The 9,507-nt window shown below is 40.5% G+C and overlaps 1 long non-coding RNA gene across 1 annotated transcript; it reads right to left on the bottom strand.

The window, feature by feature from the left end:
- Positions 1–6,917: 6,917 nt before the first annotated feature.
- LOC147624131 (uncharacterized) lies at positions 6,918–7,476 on the bottom strand. Its single transcript, XR_015269168.1, has 2 exons — positions 7,215–7,476; positions 6,918–7,106 (listed from the first exon to the last, which is right to left on the bottom strand). It is a non-coding gene; the product is annotated as an uncharacterized LOC147624131 (long non-coding RNA).
- Between the last annotated feature and the right edge of the window lie 2,031 nt (positions 7,477–9,507).

Raw genomic sequence — 9,507 nt, 5'->3', positions numbered from 1 at the left:
TGACAAGGCAAGAAAATTGGTCTGACTCAGAATTTAAGAGGATCCGCAGAAAAGCATATGGTTATTTCCTAAAGGATGGGTATCTCTGGAAGCATCCTAAGCAGAGGAATGCTATGCCACAGAGAGTCATATGTGATAAAGAGACTCAAGGAAAGCTTGTGAAAGAATTCCATGAGAGTCTCTGGGCTGGACATAGAAGTGTGTGGGCCACCTTTACCAAAATAAAGGAAAAATATTGGTGGAAAGGAATGTATAAGGATATTTCCCAATATGTGGAAACATGCATAGTATGCCAAATGTACTCAAATGTGCGGCATCGTGATGGCTTGCAACCAACCTACCCACCTGCCATACACTATAAATGGGTAGTGGATCTAGTTACAATGCCTTTGGGAATTTGGCAGATGCGGTATATAGCACTTGCAAGAGAAGATTTGACAAATCAGGTAGAAGGACGTGCTCTTAGAACAAAGAGTACGGAAACAGTATGCAAATTTCTCTTGGAAGATGTGATCTGCCGATATGGTTGTATTGGGAAAATAACAGCTGATAGGGGTGAGCTAGATGTTGAAGAAGCAAGGGAATTCTTCTCTAGAATTGGTATCAAACTGTCCCTAACATGTGCTTACAATCCTGAGGGCAATGGAAAAAGTGAGCGAGGACATCCTCCAATCATTAAAGCTTTGGCTAAGGCATGCAGAGAAAGAATGCGAGAGTGGCCAAAGCTGCTACCATATGCCTTGTGGGCTGACCGTACAACTCATAGCTCAGTGACAGGATACATGCCTGCAGAATTAATGTATGGTCAGAAGCCAGTGATGCCAGTTGAAGAAGTAGTTCTAACTTGGAATGTATTGCCCTGGGTGGAAGGATTGAGCAGAGATGACCTCCTTGCATTGCGAATTAGACAGTTGGAGAGGAGGCCTGAAGATGTAGAGCTTGCTAAAGCTCGCTTGAAAGATGCAAGGCTGAAAAATAAAGAAAGATTTGATAGTAGACACAGACTCCGGCCAAAACCTATTGAAGAAGGTGATTGGGTTCTAATGTATGATAGTAGCCTTGACAACCAATTCACTGTTCAAAGAAAATTTGCAAAAAGATGGTTTGGCCCTTACATTGTCAAGCATGTGCATGGAAATGCCACGTATACTCTGTGTCAGCTTGATGGGACAAAAATAAAGAATCTTGTGGCAGGCAAAAGAATCAAGATATTTAAAAGAAGGCATGATAGTGATCCTTTTGATTCACAAGAGACTCAGGATGAGAGGCTTGACAGTGGTAGTATGGATATGGTTGAAGAGGAAGAGGATGATCTTCCTGGAAGCGCAGAAGATGAAGACGACATCCAGTTATATGTGGACCTTGATGATGATTTGGCACATACCAGAGGATGTGCAGGTTTAGAGGGGGTGGATGTCGTGCCATGGCACGTCTATGGCGTGAAACTATGCATGTGACGCCATCAAATACAAATCTAGATGAATGGGGTTAAGTGCCATGATGAGTCATTATATGATGCCTGAGTATATATGTTCATATTGTAAATAAGGTTCAATAAGATGAGCTGACAGGTCTCGAAGCCTCTGATAGTGTGGTGTGAATTGTGGAGGATTTTTTTAATGCTTATGGAGAATTTTGGAGCTAGCAGACACCTTGTGCCTTGATAGGACTGGATTATGCTTGTGGGTTTGATTGCTTTATTGATTCCATGAGATGGTGAAATGCTCATAAGCCGTGCCTATCATGGTTGAGTTGATATTAACACTGAGACAGAGGACTTTATGGTACATAATGGTTGTGGTCTTGAACATATGCTTTAGATGGCAAGGTCGTATATGTAATAAGGATACCGAATGAAGCTTACCTTGATGTGGTGTGGGAAACCTTAGCAAGGATATGGTGTGGGAAGGTTGATTTTTTTTTAATATGGTTATTACTTGAAAGATATATGCGTGGAATGGTAGGCGCAGTGAGAAAATTAAAAATGGGAAAAGCGCGATTTTAGCTGCAAAAGGTGGTGTGGGGGCCGGCTTCCTCGCGGGAAAGAGGAGAAAAATCAGAAAATGGCAGGCGGCGCATAACAGAGTTAAGGGAGAACATCTGCAGAAGGCGAACCAGAGTGTTGTCAACCAGAGATTTTCATTTCGAAGCTATATCTTCTGTTCATAGCTTGTAGGTGCTAGAAATGAAGAGTGAATCGAGTACTACACGAAGATATGCTTTTTGGAAATTCCATGTTCACAGTCTGCGCTGAAGCGACTATTGCATCCCGCGTTTCTCCATCGCGTAATCAACACTGAAGCGACCTTTTGGGGTTAACAAAAATAAAATCAAAGTGTAAATTCGTGGCAACGTTCAGATAAGTTTTTTTTAAAACTACTTCGTTTATTTTAGAAAAAGAGTATGACACATAAATCCTTAAAGGATTTGGAATATGTGTAAAGCTTGGTGAACAAGTTAATGTTTTGGGAAACTTGGTGTTTTGTGGGAAAAAAGGTATCAAAAGCACATTTAAATCACGGGAAGAAGGTCTTGTTTCTGCTTGATTGAGTTTTGGAAATTATGAGCATGAAATAGCTATGCTGTATGCTATCTTTTGCTTGTGAAAGGTTAGAATATTAAGGCAGGTTTTCAGGTGATAAAGAGCATCTTGATATGATGGTTTTGATGGCACTGGATGTAAAGAATGTAAATGGTCACATGTATGTTGGAAGAAATTGAAGGTTATGTTATGCCTACATGTGATTGGTTCAAAGGATTTGGAGAAAGGAGTCAGTGAATAAAGGGACAAGCACTTGATACGCAATTTTGTGCAATCTTCAGGATAAATTCAAGGATGTATTGAGGAGATTCGACACATGTATATGTCATTGAAAATGGAGATGACCAATACTCCTTGGGAAATTTTGTGTGTGAGTTTCCTTGTTAGATTTGGTACCTACTCTCACAGCTAGAAGTCTCGTACTTTCCTAGCTATACCGCACACGTCACGACAGCGCCTTCACACGTGTGTCTCAAGACCGTACTACCATGTGGTAGATGTGTCACGTCACCATTAGGACTTTTTTGGACCCAAAAAGGGCCTCCTAAGGATTCCTAATTTTAAGGGATTAGAGCTTAAAAAGCTAGGCTTAAGGAAGACAAAGGCTATGATGACCCCTATTTTTTGCCTTGCCACATTAGCCATACCCCCCTAGTTTCACTTTTTAAAGGGAATATTCTCATACTCTCTCTCTTACTTTTTGACTTTTCTCATACTTTCTCTCTTACTTTTTGAATTTTTTATCTTCACTCTCTACAAATTGAATCTTTCTTGTCAGTTTGAAATCTCCTTTCTCATTAACTCCCACCATATCTCCCTTCCACATCAGCAAAACATTCTCGTATTTAAGTGGGCCCCAAAAGTGAAAATTTTTTATTTTTTATTTTTTTACATTTTGAGGTGGAAAAAACACCACCCAACCAATATGTATGATGAAAATAAATTTTTCTCTCCAAAAAGCTTGTAATTCAAGGGTCACGTCAGAAGCCTGTCAGGAGCCAGTACATCCATAACTAACTGTCAGGTCCCCACAACCCCATAAACATAACTATTATCAAGAACCACTACATCCACCATGAGATCCCGAAATTGTGGGGACCCCAAAATTTATTATTTTTTATTTTTTCTCATAAATGTAATTTATTGATGAAAAACTCCATGTTAGTATATTTGTATATCAAAAATATCATTTTCTACTTAGAAAAACAGATTTGTGTTAAACCTGCAACAGCAAAGTTTTACAGTCTCTCTCACTCTCTCTCTCTCTCTCTCTCTCTCCCCCTATGAGGATCTCTCTACTTTAGCTTCTTCCTCTGCTTAGCAATGGAGCCTTTGCAAGCTGTGTGTGTAGCCCCTTGTGAAGCTAGAAAACGAAAGGTTGATTTACACATTCGTATTCTTGAAGAGTATGGCAGCTCTAAAAAAACCCATCCTACTGATGCACAATCTGTCCAAGCTCGTAGGATAGATAAGGAGAAAAATGTAGATCTTTGGGTTGATGGGCATCTCTATCCAGTTGACCCTCCATTAAGAGCAAACCCTCCTTTTTGTAATTTATCATCTTTTATGCAATTTGTTGTTGAAGGAGAGCTTGGCTTGTTAGGATACTGCAGAAGATTGACTACAAGTGGAGCTTGGCAAACCCATATTTTTCAATCTCAATTACAAGCATCACAATTCAGCCTTTTACAATGTCAAGAAGGACTTAAAACATCATCAGATAAAATGAAAGAGATCCTCGCAGAGAAAGTGGAGAAGGATGCAAAGATTCAAAGGCTAGAGGAACTTATCAAACGACTCAAAGCAACACCAAATGGTGCTCGTGAACGTATGTTCACCAAAAGTGTGCTAGGTGCTTGGGGAGAGTGTAAAGTAACATACTATATGGTAAGTTGTACAGTTTAAAAAAAAGTGGTGTTTTAACCTTGACTTTTTCTAATTAAATTCTATTGTCATGTGTACAGCACATAGTTTATGCGCATGGTGCGTATTTCATGAACAAGTATGGATTGCTCGACATGTGGAGTACCCAAGGGATGGAGAAATCACATTATAAAGCAAGAGGGGTTTATTTCAAAAATACAAGACATGGAGATGGAGCTTCTGCAAGAGGAACACGTACAAACTATCTACAAGAGATGTTCAATTGGTTTTATCGCACAACCTTTGGAAGGGTATTGGTTAGGAAGCGGGCCCAACAATCTAAGCTTATGCAAGAGGCACGCAAGGCTACAAAAAGTCATGCTCGGCTTGAATGGTTGTAGACCAATGCTCCCCATAGGCATGGTGCTTGGCGTGCATGAATGAGGAGACAAGGGAAGCGTTGGGTTGTGCACGCACCAGCATAAATCTAGATATAATAAGGCTAAGAAAATAAGTTTAGTTAGGTTTTTTTTTTCCCTTTAAAAAAACTATTAATAGTTCCTTCTCTCACTTCATTTTCATTTCACTTTTTTAGAGAGCTTGAGTTCAAGATCTACATAGACACCCACATAAGGACACTAGCACATCACCACATTAGCATAGTCGTACATGGATATGGCACGCACCAAGAACACCGCACATGTTACCATGCCTTCACAAAACATAGTGCAAGGCACCCAACGACCACATACTAGCGACACCACGGAGGAGAGTGACCCCTTGGATTCTAGGACACGCCCAATGGGATCACCAGAGTCCAACCCTCCTCCCACAGCAACACCAACGCACACACATGCAGGCCCTTCTAGTGGGAGCAAGCGTGTGAAGAAGACCCCACAATGCAGCCACCCTAGAGATCAAGACAGAGAGGCCGATGAGATGAGCAGTTCGATTGGGTTGGTGAAAACGTTCCTACATTGCGCAGCACCATAGGTGACAAGACCCTACTACCAGGATAGGGTCCTTGATACACAGGTACCACAGCAATAGGAGGAGGAGGATTCAGACTATGAGAAAGACCAAGAGGAGGTTCCTGCAAGTGCACGCAAGCGTAGAAAGGTCAAGCTCTTCAAGCCAAGGAAGTCCCAACCTCACCAACGCACTAACACAATACGGAGAGCTCCAAGGAGAAGGATACGCCAAGGGCATAGGGCTCTACAAGAAATCAAATTTTATCAGAGGAATATTGAGTTGCTGTGATAAGAAGAGCCCCTTTCGCTCGCACAGTGAAGGAGATTCTCCAACGATATAGAACAGAGTTCCGTGTGCAGGGGAATGCCCTTGAAGTATTGCAAGAAGCCTCCGAGGCTTACCTTGTTGGGCTTTTTGAAGACACCAACCTCCTTGCAATACATGCAAAGAGGATTACCATATCTACCAAGGACATGCAATTAGCTCGACGCATTCGAGGCGAGCGAGACACGATCTAGAGATCTTAGATGTTAACCTTTTTTTTTAAGTAACTCTTTTGTTTCAAACCCCCCTTTGTAACAAGCCTATCTGGCTTTCATTTGTAACCTTTTGATAATTAAAATTTTAAGTTTCTTTTACAATGTCTCGGTGTCATCTTTCATGTTTGTTTAACATGGAGTGTCTATCATGTGCCAGTTTGTCACCCAAAGCATCAAAAATGCTCCTGGAGGACTGAGGAAGCTGTGCCAGGATAGTGCGAATTTGGCCTCTACAAACGGCAATGTAGGCTCAAAATTCGCACGGTTCTGGCACTTCTCCCCTAGCCACACTCAGGATCATTTCTAATGCATTTATAATGAAGTTGAGCACACTAATTGTAAGAAACAATAGTTTATAAGATAAAAACACCTTTAATCATATGTGAAAATATAGTGTTTATCATCCAATGCATCAGAATTGCTCCTAGAGGACTGGGGAAGCTATGCCAGAATAGTGCGAATTTAGGCTCTGTAGTGGCGGTGCAGGCTCAAACTTCACACTGTTCTGGCACTGCTCCCCCAGCCACTCAGGATCATTTCTGATGCATTTATAATGAAGTTGAGCACACTAATTGTGAGAAACAGTAGTTTATAAGATAAAAACACCTTTAATCATGTGTAAAAATATAGTGTTTATCATCCAATGCATCAAAATTTCTCCTGGAGGATTGGGAAAGTTATGCCAGAACAGTTTTGAATTTAGGCTCTGCAGCAGCAGTGTAGGCTCAAAATTCGCACTATTTTGGCATTGCTCCCCCAACCACTCAAGATTATTTCTAATGCATTTATAATGAAGTTGAGCACACTAATTATAAAAAAACAGTAGTTTATAAGATAAAAACACCTTTAATTATGTGTAAAAATACGGTGTTTAATATCCAATGCATCAGAATTGCTCCTGGAGGACTGGGGAAGCTATGCCAGAACAGTGTGAATTTAAGCTCTGCAGCGGCGGTGCAAGCTCAAAATTCGCACTGTTCTGGCACTGCTCCCCCAGCCACTCAGGATCTGTGTAGAACTGTATGCGTGTGTGTGTGTGTGTGTGTGAGAGAGAGAGAGAGAGAGAGAGAGAGAGAGAGGCTACCTATTCTTGTGATGGTGGGCTTCAGATTGGCGTGCCTTTCGAGGCAGGCCACGCACTCCTCCCGGTCCATGTAGAACAAGAGGCACTTCTCTATCAGGTGCTGAACCTTCACGGCAGCCCAAATTAAACCATATCATTAAAACGTGATTCAGGCGCCTCATCGTCCAGATCACTCTAATTAGAGAAAGCACCGATTGAATATATATATTGTTACCGCGTGTATCGTAATATTGCGATGAGGGCGGCTGTTCTCATCCTGCTGCTGCCCCCCGCCCGCCGCCGCCGCGAAGCATGTAATTGCAAGGCGATGCCGTTCCATATCCTTGATCTGTTTTGGCGTTGCGGAGGTGGTGCAGGAGGCTGACCCTAGGTGGTGATACTTTTTATATGCTGGGTGGAGAAGATAATTGCTTGGATTTTTTTGGGAATTTTGCAGCTTCAGCTTTTACGGCGTCTGAGAGTCTTCCACGTCGACTGAGTCGAACTGTCGCAGCCCTCTCTGTCGGTACTCACTCTTACGGTCACCGTTGGATACTCCATACTATGGACAAGCTCCCCAATCTAGTTTGTTTATTCCAAAAGGTCAAGTTGTTACAAAACTATGTGAACACTCCTAGAGTCCCTTTATTTATATAAAGATTATAGAAGCAACTCTTTTTAATAAGCTCCACGACTTCAGCAGGTGACTTTTGTGGATAATCTTGTGGTCATAACTTAGAAGCAACTATATGAGGTGCCCTAGTGTGACTACTCGTTACTTACCCCAACTTAGGGAAACACCTTTCCTCAGCCGCCCCACTACATAGAGTGCCGCCTACACACAACCTGACTTAGGGAGAAAAAATTACTTAGATACTACTTAGAGTGCCTCCTTCACACAACCTAATTGATCTTCATAAAGTTTCAAGCAACCACAAGTAGTGTCTCCCAAAATATTTAAGAAGGATCTTCAATCATTGACAAATGATATTCGAGCACACCACCAAAAATCACACGCAACCCTGGTCATACATCAGGTGATATCATAGTCCCCTTAGATGGCATGGAAGTATGTACAGAAAACATCATCCCTTCTATTGCTGACTATACAACCTATATATCTAATGTTATTTCTAGTGGTACACTATATATAGAGTATGTTGTTGCTAGTGGTACACCATGTATAGAGCATGTACAAATAACATCACCCTTCTATTGTAGACTTTAGTCAACAACCTATATATCTAATGTTATTGCTAGTGGTACACTATATATAGAGTATGTTGTTGCTAGTGTTACACCATGTATAGAGTTTGTATAGATAACATCAACCTTCTATTATTGACTTTCTACATATCTAATGTTGTTTACCGTGTGGTACACGGTGTGTAGAGCACATAAGTCTATCTCAAAATGGTGAATAAAATGTAGGGATTTTTAAACATTTCCTCTTCCATGAAAGTAAGGAGAAAAATAGATGCTATTTTTCACCCAATGGCTATTTGTTCTCCAAAGATTCAGAGTTTACTCCATTTTACAAGGAATTTAAAAATCTAAAACATTTTCCCAAAAATCAATAATTCAAACTTGGTTATGAAAACAAACTTGTTAAAACCACACTACATGTTAGCACATGAGATAAAGACTTTGAAAAGTTTGCCTAAGGTTTATATATATGTATGTATGTATGCATGTGTGTGTGTGTGTGTATATATATATATATATATATATATATATATATATATATATATATATATATATATATATATCGAGAGAGAGAGAGAGAGAGAGAGAGAGAGAGAGAGAGAGAGAGAGAGAGACTATTTGCCAACCAGGGCATCTCACATTCATGGAAAATGAAAGATCGTTCATCTCTTCCTTTTTATAAAAGCTATGAAATTAGCCTCCATAAAAGTTTTCCAAACTTGATGTTCTTATTCCATATCTTTCAATCACCTTGGTCTTCTTCTAATGCTAGCTCACATCCTCCTTAATCCTTTTGATAGCTTCCTCATGAATAACACATTTTTCATTGGTTTTAGCCATGAATTAGATGGAGACTCTCTAATTTTTTGTCTACCTCCATGTCTAACTATACTATCCCACATGTGACTAGATTGACAATTACAAGAATTATTTGAATACTCATCTGCCCCTGAGTCGACGAGCACCCCTTCTTGGATAGGCAGGATGTGCCTAAAATCAACTAAATAAACACCCAAAATTAGGTTTAATATAATGGAAATAGGCCCCCCTTAGTTTGACCCTTTTAATTAATGTGTGTTTAATTTAAAAACATGTGCCACATTTTAGAGTAGAATTTGTTGGGGCATTTGGATGCTCATAAGAAGATGGTTGCATGCAAATTGCTGGCAAAATTGGAAAGAGGTGGAATCTCTCTCTCTCTCTCTCTCTCTCTCTCTCTCTCTCTCTCTCTCTCTCTCTCTCTCTCTCTCTCTCTCTCTCTCTCTCGTGATGGGTTAGGGGTGAGGAGCTCGTTAAACAGGCTATCTTTTTGTATAAGTGAG

Source organism: Cibotium barometz, chromosome 25, assembly GCF_041138505.1.
Source record: "Cibotium barometz isolate CiBa-2024 chromosome 25, ASM4113850v1, whole genome shotgun sequence".
Lineage (NCBI taxonomy): Eukaryota > Viridiplantae > Streptophyta > Polypodiopsida > Cyatheales > Cibotiaceae > Cibotium > Cibotium barometz.
This window is presented reverse-complemented; position numbering and strand designations above follow the sequence as displayed.